This window comes from Hyaena hyaena, unplaced genomic scaffold, assembly GCF_003009895.1.
Source record: "Hyaena hyaena isolate Hyena2069 unplaced genomic scaffold, ASM300989v1 scaffold_601, whole genome shotgun sequence".
NCBI classification, from domain to species: Eukaryota; Metazoa; Chordata; class Mammalia; order Carnivora; family Hyaenidae; genus Hyaena; species Hyaena hyaena.
In genome coordinates, this window is record NW_024081232.1 from 577,065 (window position 1) to 601,399 (window position 24,335).

Here is a 24,335-nt window from a genome sequence, read left to right on the forward strand (position 1 = left end):
CTTGGACGTTGAATTGATTTGATGGATGTTAAGGGTGAAAGGTATAAAGTTTGTTAATATTAATATCTTCCTGTTATTTTTTAATCAGAGGTATGCAGAATTAGGCATTTGGTATAGTATAGTATAGTATGTTTTGATGTTTAATGAATCAATGAGCTTAATCAATCACCATTAGGATGTATTTGAATTTTTTATTTATTATTTTTTTAATATTTTTATTTATTTCTAGGAGAGAGAGAGAGAGACAGCGTGAGCAGGGGAGGGTCAGAGAGAGAGGGAGTCACAGACTGAAACAGGCTCCAGGCTCTGAGCTGGCAGTCAGCACAGAGCCCGACGCGGGGCTCGAACCCACGAACCGCGAGATCATGACCTAAGCGAAAGTCGGACGCTTAACCGACTAAGCCACCCAGGTGCCCCGGATGTATTTGAATTTTTTAAAAAAATGTATCTAGTTTTCAGTTTTCTTCTTCCTCGTAGTTACATTATGATCCTCTTCACAGATTGAATGACGTTAAATCCAACTCTGAATCACCAGAGTTTATTGTAACTTTGGCATTTAGGAGAAAATCAAAAAAGGTTTGTTTTTAATAGTGCTTGCCATTTATTGAATATTTATGATGTTTCAGCCACCCTACTAAAGTGCTTTACTTATATTTAATCATTATAACAGCATTATGACTTAGGTCAAGTGGCTTGCCCCAAGTTACACAGCAAAGAAGTGGCAGATGGGGATTCCCAGTTCCAGTCAGTGTAACTTCATACCAGTGCTCTTATTCACCGTTTTATAATATGTCCTGATGAATTCTTTTGAAACAGATGATAGTATTAGTCACATTCATTATTAGCATTACTGTTTTCATAATAGACTTTGGAAGAGTATGTGTGATTAATTGTATCAGAAAGGCAATTTCCCTGTAGTTGGAAGCTGTTCCCCTAACTCTCCAAGGTTTCAATATACTTGTTACCATTTTGAAGGATTGCATGTAAGGGGATTAGGTAATCCTTCCTTTCTTCCTCCGTTTCTCCCTTGTGCATCTTGCGCATGCACAGAGGAGGAACAAAAGGAAAGGGAGAGAATCTTTTTTTTTATGTTTATTTATTTATTTTTGAGAGACAGAAAGTGTGTGTGTGAATGAACACAAGTAGGGGGAGGGCAGAGAGAGAGAGACAAAGAAAGTGAAGCACAGAGCCTGGTGGCAGGGCTTGAACTCACAAACGGTGTCATGACCTGGGCTGAAGTCGGATGCTTAACAGACTGAGCCACCCAGGCACCTGAAGGAGAGAATCTTAAGCAAACTCTGTACCCAGTGTGGAGTCCAATGTGGAGTTCACTTCCAGGACTGTGAGATCATGACCGCCAAAATGAAGAGTTGGATGCTTAAACAACTGAGCCACCAGGTACCCTAAGAAACTAATTTTTTAGGGGAAGAAACCCAGGCCACTGTTCAAGACTATTTTAATGATAACACAACTACTACTAATCACTACTAATGCTGAATTCCTAGCAAATGTTTGGCACAGATTAATATGCCCAAGTATACACAACTAAGTGTCAGAATTCAAACCCAGATGTGTCTGTGAATTTCAAAACCTACTCTTATGCCTGAAGTCACAAGTAAATTTCCTATTAGAGAATCCACTTACTGTTTCTTAGTGACTACTATATCCTGAAACCTTCTTTAAACTTGCATGGTGCTGCATTTTATCCATTTTCTTCCTCTGCATATTTAGAGAGCTCATTCACTCCCTTGCTTTCAGCTATCACTGTTTTTAAAAAAGTAATCTCTACATAACAACATGGGGCTCAAACTCACAACCCTGAGCTCAAGAGTTGCATGTTCCACCAACTGAGCCAGCCAGGTGCCCCTCAGCTATCACTTTTTAAAAAATGATTCTTGGGGCACCTGGGTGGCTCAGTCAATTATGTGTCTGACTTCAACTCAGGTCATGATCTCACCGCTCATGGGTTCGAGGCATGTGTTGGGCTCTGTGCTGCCAGCTCAGAGCCTGGAGCCTGCTTCGGATTCTGTGTTTCCCTCTCTCTCTGCTCTTCCCCATTCACACTCTGTCCCTCTCTCTCAAAAATAAATAAACCTTAAAAAATTAAAAAAAAAAAAAGATTCTCAAGTGTATTTCACTGCCTTTAATGTCTTTTAAACTCTAGTCCCAAATTTCTAACTGTGCCAAATATATATGCTCATGTCAGTCACCTAAAACTAAAAAATGTGAAAAAGCTGTATAAATAGTTATTAGATAGTATGGGCTCTAGAGTCCAGTGTATTGGTTAACTTCTGGTGCAAAAATGCTATGTAACAACCACAAAAACTCAGTGGTATACAAAAACAGTTATTTTATAAGTCTGTGGAGTTCAGCTAATCAGGCCTTGGCTGGTCTCAACTGGGCCCACTCATGTATTTGCATTCAAGTTGCGGGTTGGCTAGGCAGGTCTTGTGACCTGGGCTCACTCATTTGTCTTGAGTTGGGCTCTGTTTCTTGTGTCCTTCACCAGGCTAACCGAGGCATGTTCTCTTGTTCATGGCAGAGGAGCAAGTTGTTTTCAAGCCTCTGCATGTGTCCTATCTGCTAATAACTCACTGGCCAAACCAAGTTACATGGTGGAACCCAGAATCAAAGGAGGTGGGAATACAGTATACTTTTAATGAGAGGAACTGCAAAGTCACATGGCAAAAGGTGTGAATACAGAGAGATGAACAATTAATGCCATTAATGCAGTCAATCTACTGTAGTTAAATTGCTCATATTTGAATTCAGGCTTTGTCACTTACTAGATGTAAACCTTGACAAGTTCCCTGACTTTGGTTTCCTCATCTGTAAAATGAGTACATGCCGTCTTGGATTGTTGTGAAACAATGCTTTAAAAGATATAAAGTACAGGGGCATCTGGGTGGCTCAGTCGCTTAAGCATCAGACTCTTGATATCGGCTTAGGTCATGGTCTCACAGTTTGTGAGACTGAGATAGGGCTCTGTGCTGACAGCTTGGAACCTGCTTGGGATTCTCTCCCTCTCTCTGTTCCTCCCCTGCACACTGACACATGCACATGTGCTCTCTCTCAAAATAAAAATAAACATTAAAAGATACAAAGTACATAGTAATTGTAGATCTCTTCCCAATTTTGGGTGCAAAAAATGTGCCCTGACAGATATATCATCCTACAGTGCTTTTTACATGTCATCAATGGCAGAAAGTCCAGGAGTCCCATTTCCCTATATGGCTTTAATTGCTAAGTGGATAATGACTTTAGTAACTCATATCTGAAGTTTGTACATTGGCAAAATTATGGAGGCATAATTATGGTAGCAACTGTTCAGGTATAAATTTATCACAAAAGCTCTTTGGGTTTAAGTTCATTAAATTTTCTTCCTCACTCGTGAATTTGTGCTATAGGACCTGTGGACACTGAAGGGTGAAACTGTTCATGAATATAATAGCAGGACTAACTCTAACAGTAGTCATGTGCTACTCAGGTTGAAGACTACCTTTTGTAGTATAAAAAGCCCTCAAAACTTGGTTAAAACAAGGATTTATTGTTTTTCATGATTCTGTGGGTTTTCTGGAGTCAATCCTGAGGCTGCATTGAGCTGGCAGATATGCTATGTTGTAAGTCCAAAAAGGCTCCTAATATAACTGGAGCCTTGGTACTGATTGTTGGCTGAGCCACAGCATTCATTTCCACCAAAGGTCTCCATTGAATCTTATCTTCCAGGACCTCTCCATGTGGCTTCTCTCTAGGATAGACTGATCTTCCTTACTTACTGAATTTTAAAAGGGTGAAAGAAAATGCTGTAGGTCCTAAGGGGTTAGGACTGGAACTGACACAGTGTCATTTCTGCTATCCTCTATTGGGAGGGAACTATATAGGGGCCTGAATACCAGGATACTGTTCACTGGGAGATACCAATATAACCACCTAAAACATTTGACCAATCTGGGAAAGCACTGGAAAAGCGGGGGGAAGGGGGGGGGGTCACACATTATTTGCTTGTTCCACTTCAATGCTACAGGGACTAATCTGGGTTCAGATGGTGAGAACATCTTCCACTGTAAAGTTACTGATCAACTTTTCACTAATAATTTTATCTACTGATGAGTATTGCCTGAATCAATGATTTCATTACAGGTTGCAAAATGGTGATTTTCTCATTCTAGAATTTTTGAGGGACTTTTTCAAAATCATTTCGTAAATGAATCATGGAAAAAGAAAGTGGTTCAGGATCTGTGATGTGATAAATGTTGAAACCAGTACTAACTTGGTGCTTCTGAGGTCAGTTGAGATTCCAGAGATTAGTATCTATGGACTATACCAAACATGGAGGATGAATGGAGGGTCATGAAGGAATGGGGTGGGGGTGGGGGGGGGGTCATCTGAAGAATTGTTATAATTCATTTATCCTTTACAGTATTTCCAAATCTTTTCTTGTGCTGAATTAGACTGTAACAGTTTCTTACCTGGGCTATGCTGATGTCCTTTCTTCAAGCTTAACAGAATTGCCTTCAGCCTAGGTGGAGAGATGTTGTAATGGAGTCCCACAAAATTAGTTTTGGATTTACTCTAGAGATGCTGTTGAGGATACAATTCACTATATGACATAATCTTGTTTTGATAAATTGTGGGACAAATTTATTCTTGATCTTAGTACTGGGAATAGTAATGCCTCCCCTGAGCAACTGGTTTGTTATCCTATGGATACTGAGACTGTCATAAATGATCTTGTTTTTCCTTGTTACAATGTCTGCCAGAATTGAAGCAGTGCTCAGGACCCTAGAATAGGTATTTTTGTGCATTATTTTACTTCTATTTTTCTGTTGCCCTAATTTTCCCATTTTCATTCTTTTAAATTCAATTTTGCCTATTAATTTTTTATAAGCCAAGTAAGTTTTAGAAATAAGCAAGGATAATTTTTTAAAAAAATTTTATAATGTTTATTCATTTTTGAGAGAGAGTGTGAGTAGGGGAGTGGTGGAAAGAGAGGGAGACATAGAATCTGAAGCACGCTCCAGGCTCTGAGCTGTCAGAACAGAGCCTGTCACAGGGGTTGAACCCACGAACTGTGAGATCATGACCTGAGATGAAGTCAGATGCTCAACTGACTGAGCTACCCAGGTGCCCCAAGTTTTAAAACTATGCCAAATATATTGGTTTTTTGGGCAGCATACAATGTCTCCGCACTAGTTAGTAAGCACCAAAGGGATGTGCCTTATTCACTCCTGTGCTTACCACAGTGTGTGGCACAAAACAGGTAGCTGGTAAATGTCTCTAATTAATGTTAACAGCTCTCTTTCAAATTACCTACTCCCTGGTTTTGGGGGTACCATTCTATCCCAGTTTTCCTTTTACTGTTCTGGCCCCTTGCTTCTCCTCCATAGCTGTCCTTTTCTTCCCCTTGCCTCCAAATGTTTAAGTTTCTCAAGGTTTTGTTCTACATTTTCAATTCTTATTCTCTGTGCTCTCACTGGATAATCTAAACCCAGGTTTCAATTACTGTTTGTATGTTGAAGACTCACAAATCTGTACCTCTAGTTCTGAACTAGGATTTGCATCCCAGACCTATATATTCTACTGACTCCTGGGGAGCTTCATTTGGATGTATGAGTTAATTCAAATTCAGCATACCCTAATGACAGACATCATTTCCTTCTCTAAACCTGCTCCTACTTATGGTATTTCCTATGGTCCTCAGTGACACCTCCAGCTCTCTGGTCACTCAACCCTGGAATCCTAGACCCCCTTTTAACATATTAACAAATTCATCCAGCTACCCAAATCTTGGAGATTCAGCCTCCCAAATAATTGAGATATATATTTGGACATAAGAGCATTTATCAAACTAATTATTTGTAATAGCAGGAAAATAGAATAACTTTAATACCCCCCAAAGAGAAAAATGGTTAAATAAATTCTATAACCATCTCTTGGGATTTCTGAACAATATGACATGAAAAACATGAGCTAATGAAAGCGATTAGGATACATTTCGTATCGGATTTTGTATATATCCATAGTAAAAGCAGCAGCTTATTTCTGGTGGTAGTAGTTCCTTTTAGGGGCCTTTCCATCAACTCTTCTCTGTGTAATGTTTTATACCCTCTGCCCAACTTCTAAATGCACATTCACACTTTTGGTCTCATTCAGCCTAAATGTTATTTCCTCAGGAAGCCCTCCTTTTTTCTTCTATCTAAAGACCTTAGAATATGTACTTTGGGGCATATGGACATATTTTCATTAGTCACCTGTAATTCTCATTCATGGTGGTTATCAGTTTGAAAGTTTGTTGTTTTTTTTTTTTTTAAGTAGGCTTTTTGCTTAGAGGGAAGCCCAATATGGGGCTTGAACTCATGACTCTGAGATGAAGATCTGAGCGGAGATGAAGAGTCCGATGCTTAACTGACTCAGCCACCCAGGTGTCTCTGGTTTTAATTTATATACAATATTTGTGTGATTACTTGTTTAAAAATTTTGTTTTAAGTATCTATTTTGAGAGAAAGAGAATGAACAGAGGAGGGCTGGGATGGTGTGGGGGAGAATCCCAAGCAGGCTCCACACTGTCAGTGCAGAGCCTGCTGCAGGGATCAATCTCACGAACAATGAGATCATGACCTGAACTGATATCAAGAGTTGGATGCTCAGCCGACTGAGCCATCCAGGCACCCCTGTGTGATTCTTTCTTTTTTTTTTTTTTAAATTTTTAAAAAAATTTTTTATTTATTTCTAGGAGAGAGAGAGACAGCGTGAGCAGGGGAGGGTCAGAGAGAGAGGGAGTCACAGACTGCAACAGGCTCCAGGCTCTCAGCTGGCAGTCAGCACAGAGCCCGACGCGGGGCCGGAACCCACGAACCGCAAGATCATGACCTAAGCGAAAGTCGGACACTTAACCGACTAAGCCACCCAGGCACCCCCGTGTGATTATTTCTTGAGTGTCAGCCTCCCTCCCTACATCACAGGATCTGTAAGAGTAGGGTCTATGCATGCTTTGTTTACTATATCGCCAGCACCTTGTACAGCAACTGGCATGCTTATTGAATAAATGAATGAACAAACTACATAAATGGTTTTCTAAGCATGTTCTGAGGCAGTGCCTTAAGGGCAGATGTCAGTGGCTGCCAATTCCTAGGTCATTTTATTTGGATTAAGTATTGGATTCTGGCAGAAGACTGTTTGTAAAAGGAATGCCAGTGCTCCAGTAAATACTGTGCAAACCCCTGAATTAGATGGTCTTGAAGTCTCTTCCATCTTCAGTATTCTGTGATCCTAGATGAGAATAACAAAGAGCATATGGGATATATCATAAATAGGGAGTGACCTTCACTAGTGAGCTTAGCAGTGGTTTCTTTTTCTGAGAGCAAGGAAGCACCTTTTCCCTCTCTTAGATAAATGAAGATTTAAAGGGGCTCTTATCCCTGTCTACTTGGCCAGGATCCACACCCAGGCCTAGAATTTTCTGTCCTTGTCTATCTTTACTACCATCAGTGAACTAGTCTATCCCCCTCACCCCTTTAGTGCTTGTTCCAAAGATCCTAGAGGCCAGCCTCTTGGGGCTACTTGTAGTTCCCCTCACATTCCTACACACTCTCAATCATGCAGTTCTCTTAGCAGAGAATGGTCTTTTTTCTCTGCTTTGCAAACTCATGTTGTAACTCGAATGCCAATGCTTGTAAAAAGCCTTTCCCAACCGTCCTCTGTTCCCACAATATTTATATCTCTACATAGAACCTTCTGCAGTCCAAATTTATGCAAATTACATAACTCTAAGCCTATTTTCTCACCAGAAAAATGTGAATAGTGTCATAGGTTGGGCTCTCCAGGAAGCAGACAGTTACATGATTAGTGTGTAGATTATTTAGGAAATGCTCTTAGGATCATCATCTGTGAGGTTAAGGAAGAACAGGGCAGAGGAAGACGTCAAGCAGTGATGCAGTCTTAATGAGATGCAACAGCTGATACAAATTTTCCTGCATATAGGATGATCCACCAGAAGTGTCCCAAGTTGAGGTGAGAGAGTCAGTCCTTCCAACAATCCTGACAGATACTATCAATATTTGGATGTGGCCTCCTTGGGAAGAGGTGTGACACTGAACAATGTCAGAAGGGGGTTGACAGTTCATGGCTGTCTGTGGGCAACACTCTTGGCCACTGGGGTAATAAGTCCTTCATTTCTTTATTTTTTTTTTAATTTTTAATGTTTTATTTATTTCTGAGAGAGAGAGAGAGCGAGAGAGAGAGAGAGAGAGCAGGAGCAGTGGAGGGTCAGAGAGAGAGGGAGACACAGAATCTGAAGCAGGCTCCAGGCTCTGAGCTAGCTGTCAGCACAGAGCCTGACACCGGGCTCTAACCCATGAACTATGAGATCATGACCTGAGCCAAAGTCGGTCCTTTAACCGACTGAGCCACTCAGGTGCCCCATAAGTCCTTCATTTCTGAAAGGAATCTGAGAAGTACATTTTGGTGCCTAACATTATCTATCTTAGGATTGTTAAAAGATTAAAATAGAGTAAGTGATAAAAAGCACATAGCATATTGCGTGCCACATAGACTCAAGAAGAGATGGTTGTTATGGTTATTATACATAGAACTTGGCTCTAAAACCTATAGAGCAAGGTAGGGAAACCTTGTTTGTTTTTGTGACTCTAGCCCTAGAATAGGGTCTGGAACCAATTAGGTTCAGTAAAGGCATGTTGATGTGTTAATATAAAAATATATCTGCCACCTTTTGTCTGCAAGCAGATGTTATTTTGAGTTGGACTCTCAACTAAAGCAAATATAAAAAGTCAATTCAACATTTAGTAACTTAGCAGAAAAAAACGAGGCACATATATTCACTTGCCTGAAAAAAGTTCCAAAAACAAGGAAAACAAAAGCAATGAAGCGGTACCTGACAAATGCAGAAGAGCTCCAGTTAAAATGGCTTCTATCACTGGTTTTTGTATTTTTGGAATATAATTTTCTTATAAACAGGGAAGATGTAGCTCAGCTTTCCCACAGCTCATAAATGGTGAGATTGTCAAGAACAATGAACCCAAAGGAAGTATTTATCTCCGTCAATGTTTATTGGGCTTTATTTTCCTGCATGCTCATTGTAGTTTGTTGACACGTTTTATTATTTGTTTTAAAAATTTACTTAAGTAATCTCTGCACCCAAGGTGGGTCCTGAACACTGAGCCAGCCAGGCGCCCCTACTGACATGTTTTAACACAGTATTTATTAAACACTGCTTTGTGCCTGACACAGGTCTGGGGATACAGCAATGAGCAAAAGTCAGAGTCCCTGTTTTTATGGATTTCACATTCTTGGTGGCAGGAGACCGACAAAGTCTGGAAATGACAACTGTCGCTAAGAAAAATAAGCAGGTGAAGAGTAAGGTTGGTGGTGCCAGTGTGCTCTTTTGGATACAGTGGCCTGGAAGCCTCATGTTGACCTTCGAGAAGAGACTGGAACTACGCATCGAACATCAACGACTTACATCTGAAGAGTTCTAGCCAGAGGGAACAGCAAGCTGAAGTCTGAGAGCCTGCGTGTTGTAGGAACAGCCAGAAAGCCAGAGGGGTGAGCAAGGGGGCTGTTTGTCTGGAGATGAAGCAGGCAGGAGTATACATAACTACAGCTTGAGAACACCCCGCTAAGGGAGCTAGTGTGTACAAACCTTTCAAGAGGCCACAGAGGGCACGACGGAGCGGACTTCCAACAGGGGAGCTACAGCGACGCCTTTGCTCTAGGGGCAGGGCCGACTTAGCCTATTAGAGGGGAAGAACCGGGTCCTGCGCTCCAAAGACCAACCCTCGCCCAGGGGCGAGGGCGGACCTCGGGTGCCCCCAGCTCGCCCGCGCTGCACGGGCCGCGGTTACCACCAGGCGGTGTAGTGAGCTCGCCTGCTGCCGCCGACGCCCGCCCGTCCCAGCGAGAGAGGAGGGGACCGGAAGGAGCCGCTGGTGCTGCGGGAAGTGGCAGGAGCGGGAGGCGGGGACCCACCTGGAAGCGCCGCGGCGCCGCTGTCGAGCTTCCTGCGGCGTCCACCAGCGCAAGTGCCGTGGCAGGGGCAGAGAGCGGCCACGGCGGCGGCGCCTTCCCGAGTGGCCCGCGGCACCCTGCCCCGCGCGGAAGGTGAGCAGTAGCTCGGGGCACGTGGTGGCGGCCAGACGTGGGGTAGAGAGAATGGAGGAGGAGGGAACCTGGGGCACCATCGGCTTTGGGACCCGGATTTAGGGCTGAGTGCTGGGAGGGGGTGGGTTGGAGGCGGCGGCGGCGGCGACGGCAGCGACGGCGAAGCCCCCACGTGGGGCGGGGGTGCGCGCGCACGTGTGCGCGGGCGAAAGGGGGGCGGGGAGGGCTCTTGGGAGGACAAGCGCGCGCTCGCTCAGTAGCTACCCACGTGACGGCACGCCGAGAATCTGCTTCCACGTGACAGGCTGTGAGCCTGGTTGAGGCAGAGGGAGGTTGTTTGTGTGGTATAACCGTGATCATTGGAGATTTTAGGGTTTTGTATCGCTTTTCCTCTCTACTAGGGGGGTTAGGATGAGAAATAAAAGGCGAGAAAGACTTCCTGCTATTCCTTGTTATCCAAGTTCTCCAGTCCGTTAACGAAGCACTTTCCAAGTTCCGAAATACCGACTTCCCTGTACCGCCATGTTGGTTCCAGGGGAAACTCGCGAGATGCTATTGGGTTTATGTCGCGAGATCTCTCGATTCTCGCGGGACCTTGTTGGCAGAGCAGTTGTCCTGGATGGCGAAGCCTTGGGTTCCGGGGGCCTGGGACCCGCAACTCTTTCCGCAAGGCAAGTTGTTAGGGAGGGGCCGAGGGCGAGTGCCTCTTGGTGCCGGGAGACGTGTTAGGTCCAGCTTTCTTTAGTCTCGAAGGGAGTACGTTGACCCCAGTGAGGCGACAGGATCCTCCTCCCCACCCCCCCGGGCGCTCCGCCACCTGCAGAAGCGTCTGCACCCCTCAGCCCCGGCCCCTTTCCCCCACCGGTGATAGTTCCACCCCCTCGCTCTACTCCCTGGAAGTCCAGAGCCATGCTTGCGCTGTCGTGATGATTCCATTGGATAGCGTTGCTCTTACTTTCAAACGTTCATGTCAGTTTTCTCCCTTGTTGCCATTTTCTAAAGAATTCCAAACCTGTTAACCATTCTGTCGCTTGTTTCTGCCGCAGTACCTTTCTCCACTGGTCATTCTCAGACGCTTAAAACTATGCGCCTTCTAGTTTTTCTCTCTGAGCATCATTGACTCCGACTTACCTGGTCATTGATAACTTCCTCGTGACTCTAACTAACTTTGTGTGTACAGTAACTTTTGGCAGTATTTGGAAGGAGCACTTACATCTCTGACAATACCTGATGTCAGAATAAAATCGTTCTTTTAATTTTGTACGTGCCTCGTAACTCATAATTATCGATATGATTTGGATTACTGCTGTATTATGAAGTTGCCATCTTCGATGTTCAAGGATGCTTGTTTTAGGTCACATGGTTAAGGTAATAATGGAATGGCTTAAGTCAAAATTTTAGTTAAAACCAAACTTCTCTTCATAAACTTTGGTATCAAAGTTTGAGTTAGGGTTTTTTTTTAAAATGAGTTTGACATAAAATTAATTTTTTCTCCAACCTTCAGTGTCTTAATCAGAAATAAATTTACAATATAGCAACTTTTCTTTTTTTGGACAGTTTTTGGATTTATTTAGTATTCGTAGTGGGGAGTTAATTACAAAACTAATGAGATAACTAGGTAATCCACTCAAAAATTTTTTTTAAACTACAGAAGTGTTATTTGCCTTTACACTTGATACAGAGAAATATATATAGTAAAACGCTCCCTGTTACCCTCTTACTGAGTTGCCTTACTCAGTCTTAAATTGCTGTAACCACTCTTAGCAGTAGCTGTGTTTTATTCCATGTATTTTTTTTTTTTTAAAAAGAGGAGGAAGTGAAGTGGTGTTTTGAGATACACTATCACAACATTAGCTATCAGTAAAAATTTTTGTACTCTGCTAAATTTTTATTTAGTGATACATACCTATTGCCTCGATAAGTATATGTGCATTTTCTTTAAAAATAGGTGTTTTTGTTTACTTATTTATTTTGAGAGAAAGAGAGGTAGGGGCAGAGAAAGAGAAAGAATCCCTAGCAGGATGCACGCTTCAAGCACCAAGACCTTCACGGGCCTCAATCTTAGGCACGAAACGTGAGATCATGACCTGAGCTGAAATCAAAAGTCAGACTCTCAATGCACTGCGCCCCAAACAGAAAATTGTGCCGACTTTTTGGTTCAGTTTTATGACAGTATTGTGAGTGATGGCATTATTTTCATCCTGGAGATTTCGTATGCTGGTAGCTTTGCACCAAAATAAAATAGAATTTAAAGAAATAAATATGTTGTCAGTTGAGCTTAATATTTTTATGTTTAGTATTTAAAAAGTTACCAGCTCATTTAAATAGTTCTGACCATGCAATTTAGTGAGCTCAACAGTAAAGTGGTAGTATATCACTAATTAATACAAACAAATGTACATATACTCAGAAGTTGCAACATTTTATGATTGTTTTTTGTATTCTCCTCCCCCACCCCCCGACACTTACTAGCAGTGTTATTTATCAGTTACATAAAAGTGTCTATTCTTCTTGGACAGTGTGATTTTCTATTGTAATTGTTCAAGTAAGAAAGGGAGTGAAAATGAGTGTTGAAAGGTGTGATGTGGGAAAGAGGAAAAGGGGACATGGGAGTCTTTAGCGCGATATTGAAATGGAATTGGAGAGATTGCACAGAAAAGAGAGGATGGTAGAAGTTTGACAGGATCATGGTCCAAGACTAGGCAGATTCATGATGGTTGTGGGCAATTTGAGTTGACCAGAATTTGGAATCCGTAATTTCAGGCTTTTTTTTTTTTTTTTCCTCTTTACATTTTTAGGCTGTTTTCAGACCATCTCAAAATTGCTTGATATCACTTGTCATAAAAAATCAGCAATTGAGTTTGATATTTAATTACAAGTTTGTGAATTCTTTAGTTAGGTAAAGCCCTCTTGTTAAGTAACATTTGTTGTATATATTTTATTATTTTTAGAAGTAGGAAATTGTCAAAATGGCAATAATCTCAAAGTTCACAATTCTATAATGGCCTTTGCAAAAGGTATCTACAAAGTTATGCTTGGTAATTGGGCCTAAAGTGTAAGGTAGTTCCCATGTGCATCTGATCCTTGCAGTACTATATGTTTCTTACAGTTTTGTTTTATAAACTTTCTGGTAGTGGATTTTGGGAATTCTAGTCTTTTAGAGATGAGTGTTTATCTGAAATACTGGATAGAAATATCCTGAGAAAATCTAAGGAGGGGGAGCAGTATATTTTATGATTAGAGTTTGCTTGAGTTAAATAACCAAGAAATTTTATTTTTCTTTTTCTCATTTATTAACTGTCATAAAAGTGATCTGTGAGAGCTGATGAGCTTCAGTGATTAGAAGAAATTAATAACATTGATAATACAATACTGCTCTGTCCTCACTTGGATTTTTTTCTTAGGGACTGACACAATACTAACTTTCATAGATGTATAACTTTGTAAACTATAGTGTGATTCCTATGTTACATATTACTATATCGAGAATATAAATTTTATTTCTTACCTGTACTTGAACCAGTGTCTGAGAGAGATTGCAGGAACTTACTTGGCTAGAAATGTCAATGAAAATATGTTGCGTGCTTTTTTTTAAAAAATCTAATTTCATGTGAAAATTGAGTTTGGATTTAACTACAAGGAGTATTTTGCTAGAAGACTTTTCGGCTTTTAAAGTAGTATTTAATATAGATGTGGTATACATTGTGGTGCAAATTTCTGTAGTTAACACTGATAACTACTGTAATTATACTTTAAAAACAGTGAACAGTGAATATTTCCCAGAGTGTTAAGTGTTGACTTCTAATACCATGTAAGTATAGACTTTGCTATTTTTTTTGAACTTGTCCTTCTCACCTCTTTCTGTTTTTTTCTTTTCAGCTGTTCTTTCTCATTTAGGTAGGTCTTTTTTTGTCTTGTCAGAGACCAGTGAGTTCAGTAACTTTCCCTGAGGAGACTATCAAACTATTCAGTCATTATTATTAGAAACTCCATAATATTTATGTAATTCAGCAAACATTTTTTGAGTGATATAGTGATCTTAGCCATTTGAAACAGCAGGAATCCTGAGCCGTCAAAATAACTGTAAGCAAATACCATAAGCTTGCAGTCTTTATTCAGAAATCCCTAAGTGGAGTAGATAAGTTTTGCAGCCCCAACAGGATTGGCTATCTGATTTTTTATCCCACAGATCAAAATCCACAGGATTGGCCACTGGAGCTAGGCACACTGAGAGCTGAAATGTCATTATGTTTCAAGAGAAAAGGAAGAAAAACTATTAAAAAATAGATGGAACTATTTTAGGAGAATAGAAGAATAGTGCTTTAAGGCCGTTACACAGAGACATACAGTTCTGTAATCATTACCTTCTGAGGGAATCACAGTATTGCAGAGTGGTGCAGTCCATGGTGTGTCACACGATGACCTTAATCATAAACTTTTATTCTGTGTACTGTGTTTAAGGAAGTGAGAAATTGGTGTCTTTTTAAAAGATTATTATAAGGGAAAACATTTTCAAAGCTTTCTTAATTAATGCATTTCAGCTTTCTGGAAAATTGACCTATAGAACTCATCTGATGATACCAAATAAAAATGATGCTGTTGTGTGTGACATTTCCTTTGTTTTATTTTACTGCTTTTATCTATTTATTAATTTCCATATTAATTCAAGGGATAACCTCCTAAATAAGGTTCTATTACATTTAATATTTGATGTCAGTAATAACCAGTTGTCTAAAGACTAGCACCGTTACTAATAAAGAAATTTTCAAAGCAAATAATTAGAAGTAGTAAATGAGCAGTTCGTATAATTAAGTTCTGTGGTTTAAAAAAATATTTTTTAATGTTTGTTTATTTTTGAAAAAGAAACAGTGTGAATAGGGGAGAGGCAGAGAGAGACACAGACACAGAGGCAGGCTCCAGGTTGTCAGCACAGAGTGGACGTGGGGCTGAAACTCACGAACTGTGAGATTATGACCTAAGTTGAAGTTGGACACCTAACTGACTGAGCCACCCAGGCGCCCCTATAGTTTTGTGTTTTTTTAAATGTTTGTTTAATTATTTTGAGAGAGTGTGTGGGGGAGGGGCAGAGAGAGAATCCCAAGCAGGCTCCATGCTGTCAGTGCAGAGCGTGATACAGGGCTCAATCTCGTAAACTGTGAGATCATGAACTGAGCCAAAATCAAGAGTTCGACGCTTAACCAGCTGAGCCACCCAGGTGCCCCTTTAGTTTTGAACCATGATACCGAGTCTCCATCCTTAGCCCTGATGAGTTTTCCAAGGTGAGAACTGTTTCATTTTGTAGTGGATTTTCTTTGTTGCTTTGCTTGCCTTTTCAGTCTCTTTTAATATGAGTTTAAACTGTATGTTCTCTTCATTGGTAGTATAATGGTAAATAGTATTTGATTTAGGTATAAAGTGTGTTATGTGGTGTGTTTTAATGACTTTAATGACTGGCTTGAGGATTTTAAATGTGAGGAATTAATATAACCATATTAAAATCTTGATATATTTCTTGCATTATTTAAAAAATACATCTTTTATATACTTGTGGATAAAACATATTTAATGCCATGTCATACTTTCTAACCTAATGTTGGGTAACAATTTTCCATTCTCACAATGAGCCTTCATAACCATAATTATAAATGGTTGTATGATGTCCCATGTATCATTCCCCTATCCTAATTTTTTGCGTATTATAAATAACAGTGTGAAGAACGTTTATACATAAGGTATTTTCCTGTATATAGCAGTATCTCCTAGTATATTGCCAACATCAGAAGTGATTTTTAGGTGTGTTTTTAAAGGCTTTTAAAACCTATTTGTCACACTATTTATCAAAAGGATCAATTTATGTTCATGTTGAAGTGGCTATTACTCTTTACTTCTACATTAAGTATTATTTATAAATACTTAGTAAGGTATAAGTTATACCACTTTTTTTTTCTTAGATTACTACTAAGGTGAAACATGCTTAACAGATGTATATTGTTTGTAAATTAAGGTAAACAATTTCAAAATTAATGTAAGTAATCAAATCTTTTGACCTAAGTTTGTTCACTTTTGAACTTCTGAAATTGCTTCTCTGGAAATGTAATAAATAAACAATACTGATTTAATAACGGTCTCTTTTAGTTTTTCTAAGTTAGATTTAAATAAATTTAACTTTTTACCCCATCTGGTATTGGTGTGAAGTGAGAATATAAATGTTTTCCTCCAAATTGGTAATTGTCTCAACTGTATTAAATAATTTTTATTTTCCATTGTTTCGTGTTTTATTTTTACATTTTAAATGTTTTTTATTTTATATTTTTACCCCAGACTTAAAAAAATGTTAGCATTGATTTTTAGATGATTCTTATGACACATTTATCTTTTGACCCGGTGTCTTTTTATTGTGATATTTGTTTTTGTACTGATTTTTAAGAGCGTTCTGCAAATTGAGGATAATAAAGCTTATTCTGTACAAAACAGTGTTTTATAACTCCTTTTCTTATCAGTCAAAACTTGAAATTCTTTTCCCATACCGCAGAATTAAGTAGAATTAAATGAAGCAATTTCTCCTTTCTTGAATGGACAAAATATGAAACTACTTAAGAGTACAGTATTAGAGGTAATAAAGAGAAAAACTACTTTGGTAAATTTTTGTGGACTTAGAGAATTAAAATGCCAAGGTCAACAATTTAGGATGTTTGCTTAAAGTGTTTCCTTTATTAAATAGCAATGTGTAGTGTGACATCATTATTAGCCTCTAATCTGTTTAATGAAAAAGTGCTAATTGGCAGAATTAGCCAATTCTAGAAATTGGCTAACTCTAGAAATAGAAATTCTAACTCTAGAAATTAAGTTACAGAGTCATAATACCTTTCTTTTTCAATTGTTAAGAACAGCAGTATGGCATGTTTACTGACACTTAATAATGAATAAGAAGTTCCAGGTGAGCATTAGTGAGGGCATCTATGCTGAGGAGAACATTTTTAATATCGAAAGTTTTTATTGTTTATGGAAGTGTGGTTTTTTTCTTTACAAAATATTCAAGATCTTGAAATAATTTTTTAAGAAAGGAAGCTATTTTTACCTATTTACACTTTAAAGCTGAAGGTTCCAAAGCTAATATTTTATTAAGTAATGACTAACATTTTCTGTTGTTTACAGATTGGTGTGATTACATTAATGCTAGGAAGAAAAGCCAGATTAACTTTGTGAGTGTGAAATCATAATAAATATTTGAAAAAATGTGTGTCCTGTGCTTGGGGATTACATAAAGAGAATTGCAGGTGAATGATGGGATGAAATTTCTTTCTGACTTGGATTGGGATGAGATTTAAAGAGATTGAAACATAATTTATACCTTTTATTGCTATCAGAAGGAATTCTGCTTACTTCATAAGGAATAAGTTGATTTTACAAGATAGCACTGAAGTGATCCAGGAATAAAAGTTGCTAATTGTATTCTGGCATGCACTTACACTTTTCTTACTAGTTTTTTATTTTTTTTAAATTGGTCAGAAGCTTAAGGAAAACCTATCTTGCAGTTCATATATACACTTCTCCATTAGGAAGCAGATTTATTGTGTTTCAGAAATAAGGTGGAATAATTTTTTTTTTTTTTTTTTTTAGCTTGACAGTGTTATAGAGGGAGGTGCTAAGATTTTTTTCTTCTGCGAAAGATGCGTGTATTTGTAAGATTAATCTAAATGATATCCCTTAAGGAACTTTGTAATACTTATCTATCTTAACTATAGTCACCCCAAACTTGTAATTTTTAAAGTTTCCTTCTTTATTTAAATAATCTCTATACCTAATCCAGGGTTGGAACTCACAACCCTGAGATCATCAATCGAATGCTGTTCTGACTGAGCCAGTCAGGTGCCCCTGTAATTCTTAATCTCAACTGGCTCAACTAAATAGAAATTTTTAATGCTTGTTTTTGCAGTAACATTTCATTTTCTGAGGGAGAAATGTCCTTTATTTGCTCCCTGCTTTTAAATAAATGTAAATATGATTATAGTATAGTGTACACAAAGTATACCTAAGTGTATAGTTTACTGAATTTTCAAAATGTAAATGTACCTGTGTAATCATTACTAGGAAGCAGCACATTATCAGAATCTTAAAAACTGTTTTGTGTCGTATTCTGGTCATTAAACACTACTCCCGTCCCATGGGAAACCATTATTTTGATGTTTGGTACTATAGAATATTTTTGCCTGTTTTTGAACTTTAATATTGTTTATCAACATCATTGCATTTTTATTCTGCTTTAGAAATCGTAGAACTCAACGTAATTTATACCTGGAGATCTCAGCTCTTTGACTTAGAATTTTCCTCATCGCATTCAAGATTTTACGGACTCTTGGGGTGCCTGGGTGGCTCAGTTGGTTGAGTGCCTAACTTCTGCTTAGGTCATGATCTTCTGGTTTGAGTTTGAGCCCCTTGTTGGGCTCTATGCTGACCGCTCAGAGCCTGGAGCCTGCTTGGGATTCTGTGTCTCCCTCTCTCTCTCTGTTCCTCCCTTGTTCTCTCTCTCTCTCTCTCTCTCTCTCAAATAAAGATTAAAAAAAAAACCTCTTAGAAGAGGACATCAAAGAAAAGCCTTGCTTTCTTGTTTTCAGATAAATTGGTAGACCCTTTGTGTGTTTTAGTGTAATTTGGGCAAAGAGGATACTTTTACTTTGTGTCTCTGATTGGCCTACAGTAGTACTTCAGTTTCCTCCCCACTTCCCCTTAATAATTTTGTTTTGAACATTTCGGTACAGCATTCCTGAACAACTAATGGCTTTTTGGACTTTTTATCCTATGACTTGGCAGCTTTCTTTTCATTCTTTGAATTCCTTTCAAGCAGTGATTCCTATTCTAATTTTATGACAGACACCCTGTGGTATCCTCTGTTATTTTAAAGAATATTGTGAGGGTCCCTCTCCCCAAGAAAAATGTCCCAATTTGTTTAAGCCATTTTACTTTAAAGATACTTATTTTATATTTATAAACAGCGTAACATTGTGGTGTGCATATTATAAAATCAAGTTACAGGTTATTAAAAAATTGAGAATCAGCTAAAAGCCTTTTACCTAGTTTATATCCTCTTTCAGGCAGCCTTCAAATATAAGTGCAACTTTCTTGTCACAAATTCTCCGTTTCTTTTCTTTTCTACCCCTTCTATTTTACTTTTTTAACTTGAAAAAAGGCATAATGAAAGATATTTTGTGTTTCTCCACTTAATTTTTCTTTCATATAAGTCCCACAGTTATCCTGGAAGAGACACTTAATTTTCTTTGTAAACTAATTTTGTTCATGATCAGTCAGTAATAGCTAAGGACCAGAATATTATAAATGGCCTGTAACTATTCAAATTAAGAATTTTGTTCCAGAATAATTTAAGAGTAGCATGCACCTACATTTTGGACTCTAGTGATCTTTTATTTGCTGAGCTTGTGTAGAAATTAAATGTTATACAAAGTTTTAGACTAATTTCTAAAGTTTTCTTTTTGCCTGGAGATTTTAAATGTCTAACTTCACGGGAACATGATATGGGAGAACATCTCTTGAAGAATGAAGGAGAGAGTAATGGACTTTTTTAACTGTTATAGAGTTAAACGCTAAATCTGAATAAATTGTGTGTGTGTGTGTTTTTTAAAGTTTATTTATTATGGGCGAGGGGAGAGAGAGAGAGAGAGAGAGAGAGAGAGAGAGAATTCCAAGCAGCCTCCACACCTGCAGTGCAGAGCCCAGTGCAGGGACTCTAACCCACAAACTGTGACATCATGACCTGAGCTGAAGGACCACACTTAACCAAGACCGAGCCACCTCGTGATCCGAGTAAATGCTGTTCTTACTTGGCGAATGAGTCAGGACACTCCCAGTTAGAGTTAAGCCACATAGGTAGGTACTTATCTTCCTGTAGTCAGCAAAATTTTGTCAAGGAAATTCTGATTTATTTGTAATGATAAGCAGTGGTTGTCAGACTTTAGCATGCATCATAATCACCAGTAAGTTTTGTTTTAAATAATGGATGGCTATCCCCTACTGCTACAGTTTCAGATTTACCAGGAGACCACACTTTGAGGACTAATACTAGTCAGGGCACCCACCTATAAACAATAAACACATATCCCACAAGTGATTCTGATGTACATTGTAGCTGAGAAGTTTCAAGCAGTGGCTCTCAAAATGGGAATAGCAGGATAGCAGCATATGGGAACTTGTTACAAATGCATTTTCTCCCAGACTCTGGGCTGTAACCCAGAAATCTGTGTTTTAAACTAGCCCTTCAGGTGATTCCGATATGTGCTAAATTTTCAGAACCCTGGGTGTAATTCAGAAGTGTCCTTCCTGGGCACTTGAATTTGTTAGAAATGCAAATTTCAGGCCCAACCCAAATCTCCTGAATAACAGTCTCATTTTAACGAGGGTCCCAGTCATTTTTAAAATGTATATTGGAGATTGTGTAGGGTTGCTGTAGATGATGATTATAAAACTAGGGGTGTTTGGCTGCCTTGGTTAGTGGATCATGTGACTTGATCTTGAGTTGGTAGGTTTGAGCCCCATGTTGGGAGTATAGTTTAGAGTTAAAAAAAAAATTATAGAAGAAATACATATTGGGGCACCTGGCTGTCTCTGTAGGTAGATTTTGAGGTTGTGAGTTCAAGGCCCACTTTGGATGTAGAGCTTACTTTAAACAAAAAAAAAACAGAAACAAGTATTAAAAATTAAGAGTTACTGAAGATTTGCTCTGTACTAGATGCATATAAATATTGTATTCACCATTCAGTCTTCTCAACAACATAGTAAGGATGGTACTGTTTTTCTCAATGGGATAGGAACCTAAACATTCAAACTCTGCTTTTGGAGTGAGGTATTATAGGACCATTTATGTTGCTTTATATTTGTCCTTCCTTGTTTTCAGCACCGTAGTGTATGTTGTTTCTAATTTTTTTTTGTATTCTATTTTACAGTGACCTGAATTTTCTTCAAGGTCTTATATTCCAGGACTGTTTTTGCTAAAATACTGTGTTTTAGGTAGAAAAACAAAACTGGAAGTAGATACGATCTGAATATTTTGGTCTTTAAAAATACATTCTCTTAAGTTTAATCATCAGGTGTTACTTATCCAAATTGTTCTCTTACATATTTTGTCCTTACATGTAATTTTAATGAGACAACCCTTAGTGGATAGGGTTTCAGATGAAATTTTGCACACTGGTAAGTGTCCTGTATTCAAGGACTGTATTTGTTTATTTGTTTAATTTTTTTTAAATGTTTTATTTATTTCTAGGAGAGAGAGAGAGACAGCACGAGCAGGGGAGGGTCAGAGAGAGAGGGAGTCACAGACTGAAACAGGCTCCAGGCTCTGAGCTGGCAGTCAGCACAGAGCCCGACGCGGGGCTCGAACCCACGAACAGTGAGATCATGACCTAAGCGAAAGTCGGACGCTTAACCGACTAAGCCACCCAGGCACCCCTTGACATACTTAATTTAATTATTTAGTTCCAGTTTGCTTTGGAGGTTGGTAGTACTTAAGGAAACAGTTTTGTTGTCTCAAACAAGTTGAAATTTCTGTGACACAGTTTATGACCAGAGATCAGTTACCATCTCTTATCATCTTACTGTCAGACTAATCAGTTACCATCTGATTATCAGCCTGACATTGGCCTTGGAAGCTGCCTTTGTCCAGGTGGTTTTTCTTAAGCCACAGAGAGAGTACTTGAACCTTTAACACTCATCTCTATGATAACTGAAACTCCAACCAGACAGTGCCATTTTGGTTTCTTCTGAATTCATGTTTAAGGCCTTTTGTAAATATTTTGTAACTGCTTTTTAACTCCATTGCCTGAACAAGTTCTGTAAATCCAAGGTGCTTCACCACTTGATTGGATTCCGAGAGTCCTTTTCTACCTATCTGGCTAATGCTGCACAGGTTTTAGATCATCTAAGTGACATAAAGGAACTGAGAAGTGTTGATAGCTTTTGTTAATTTGGGGTGACTCTGGGTGTGCCTGACTGGCTCAGGTAGAGCAGGAGACCCTAGATCTCAGAGTTTTAAGTTTAAGCCCCACATTGGGTGTGGAGCCTACTTAGTTTGTGGTGACTCAAAGTATGTCATAAGGCTAGAAAGTTATAAGATCTTATTTTTAAAAAAGAAAATAGTAGTTTTTGAAATCATTTTCCATCCTTGAAGGTGAGGTACAGATGTACAGGTTAGCTTATCAGCATTAAGAACAACAACAACTTTAAAAAGTGTTCAAAAGGAATCAGTATCGAACGTAGAGATATATCTAAAATGGCTATTTTTGTCCTTGTCCTTTTAAATATTTTTATTAATGCTTTGGATAAATATGTAGTTGTGTTTGTAAAATTAAGTAATCTCCACACCCAATATGGGGCTCTAACACACAGCCCCAAGACCAACAGTCACAAGCTCCACCAACTGAGCCAACCTGGTGCCCTGCCCCCCTTTTTAACACTTTTTTTAAAGTTTATTTTGCAAGTGAGTGTCCACACACAAGCAGGGGAGGAACAGAGAAAGAGAAAGGGATTCCCAAGCAGGCTCCACACAGTAGCACAAAGCCTGGCAGGGGGCTAGAACTCATATGAACCACAAGATGATGACGTCAGCAGAGACCAGGGGGACCAAATGTCAGCCACTTAACTGAGCCAGGCACCCCTTCACACTTTTTAAGAAAGGTTATTTTAGGGGCATCTGGGTGGCTTAGTTGATTAAGCTACAGATTCTTGATTTCGGTTTAGGTTACAATCTCCCAGTTCGTAAGATTGAGCCTCTGTTGGGGCTCTGTGCTGAGAGCAGGGAGATTGCTTAGGATTCTCTCTTTCCTCCTCTCTTTCCTTTGCTGCTGTTAGCACAGAGCCTGCTTCGTTATGATCTCCCAGTTCATAAGATTGAGCCTCTGTTGGGGCTCTGTGCTGAGAGCAGGGAGTTTGCTTAGGATTCTCTCTCTCCTCTCTGTCCTTCCACTGCTCGAGCCCCTCATTGGGCTCGCTGCTGTTAGCACAGAGCCTGTCTCACCCCCACCCCCACCCCCTGTCCCTTTCCTTCTCATGCTCTCTCTCTCTCTCTCAAAATAAACACAAGAAAAAAAAATTTCCATAGCTCTATATGATGAAATTGATGCTGAAATTACATTAATTTGTTTCTTCTTCATAAAGATAAAACTTTTTAGTGAAAAATGAAAACATCAAAACTGGCTTAGATATAAAGCAGGATTTAATTTGGAATATTGAATTTAGGTATCTTCTATAATATTTTGATGCTTTTATCTTCTGGTGAACATACTGATTAGGAAAAGGGGTCTTGTAGAAAGAAAATATATAAAAAGATAAAAGACTTTAGTGGTAAGTGTTTGATATTAAAACCAGAAAATAAGGTGCCTCCTTAGCACAGTAGGCAGCACGTCAGTCTAATAAAACCAGAAAATAGACTCTAAGGCAGGAGAGCATAAAACTCATAGGGGATTTGATGACACTTGACATCTTTTTATGTCATGTGTTCCTTGGTAAATAGTGTTTTATACTCTGAGTTTTCTTACTGTAGGAAGTTTGGCCATGCACTTAAAACAGTGGAATGAAGTGACATTTTTGGCAGTGGTTCCTGAGGTATGTGTTTAGTCTGAAGTTTGATAATAAGGTTTTGGAATTTGGCATTTGTGTATTTCTCTGATAAAGATTGTTGCTACCTCAAATGTGAAATATGTTTCTTTTAACCTTTATTGATTTGGCTATATTTATGATATGCTGTCTTCAGGTTTTATTTATTTATTTTTTCTTTTTAAAGATGTGCAGAAATTTAAAAAAAATCCGAGACCCTTCTCATCCTTACACCTCTAGTCATACTCTTTTGGAAAGGATTTTTTTCTTGTTAAAAATAGAAATACCAGGGGCGCCCGGGTGGCTTAGTCGGTTAAGTGTCCGACTTTCGCTTAGGTCATGATCTCGCGGTTCGTGGGTTCGAGCCCCGCGTCGGGCTCTGTGCTGACTGCCAGCTCAGAGCCTGGAGCCTGTTTCAGTCTGTGACTCCCTCTCTCTCTGACCCTCCCCTGCTCACGCTCTCTCTCTCTCTTTCTCTCCTAGAAATAAATAAAACATTTAAAAAAAAAAAAAAGAAATACCAGATTATACTTAAAGTTCAAGTTGTTGATTAGGTTTATTAGATAAGATGAAATGAAATAATACATCAGTTAGCCTAAATCTAAAATTGTCTTGGG

General features: G+C 39.0%; 1 protein-coding gene across 9 annotated transcripts in view; it reads left to right on the top strand.

The window, feature by feature from the left end:
* Positions 1 to 10,033: 10,033 nt before the first annotated feature.
* ZZZ3 (zinc finger ZZ-type containing 3) overlaps positions 10,034 to 24,335 on the top strand; it is a 97,080-nt gene continuing 82,778 nt past the window's right edge. For 8 of the 9 annotated variants that reach the window (XR_005532629.1, XM_039257040.1, XM_039257038.1 and 5 more), the window contains exon 1: positions 10,034 to 10,116. The gene's annotated coding sequence lies outside the window, so the exon portion shown is untranslated. Of the gene's footprint in view, positions 10,117 to 17,309; positions 17,394 to 24,335 lie in introns of those variants that run through there. The other variant, XM_039257039.1, reaches the window with a different exon arrangement.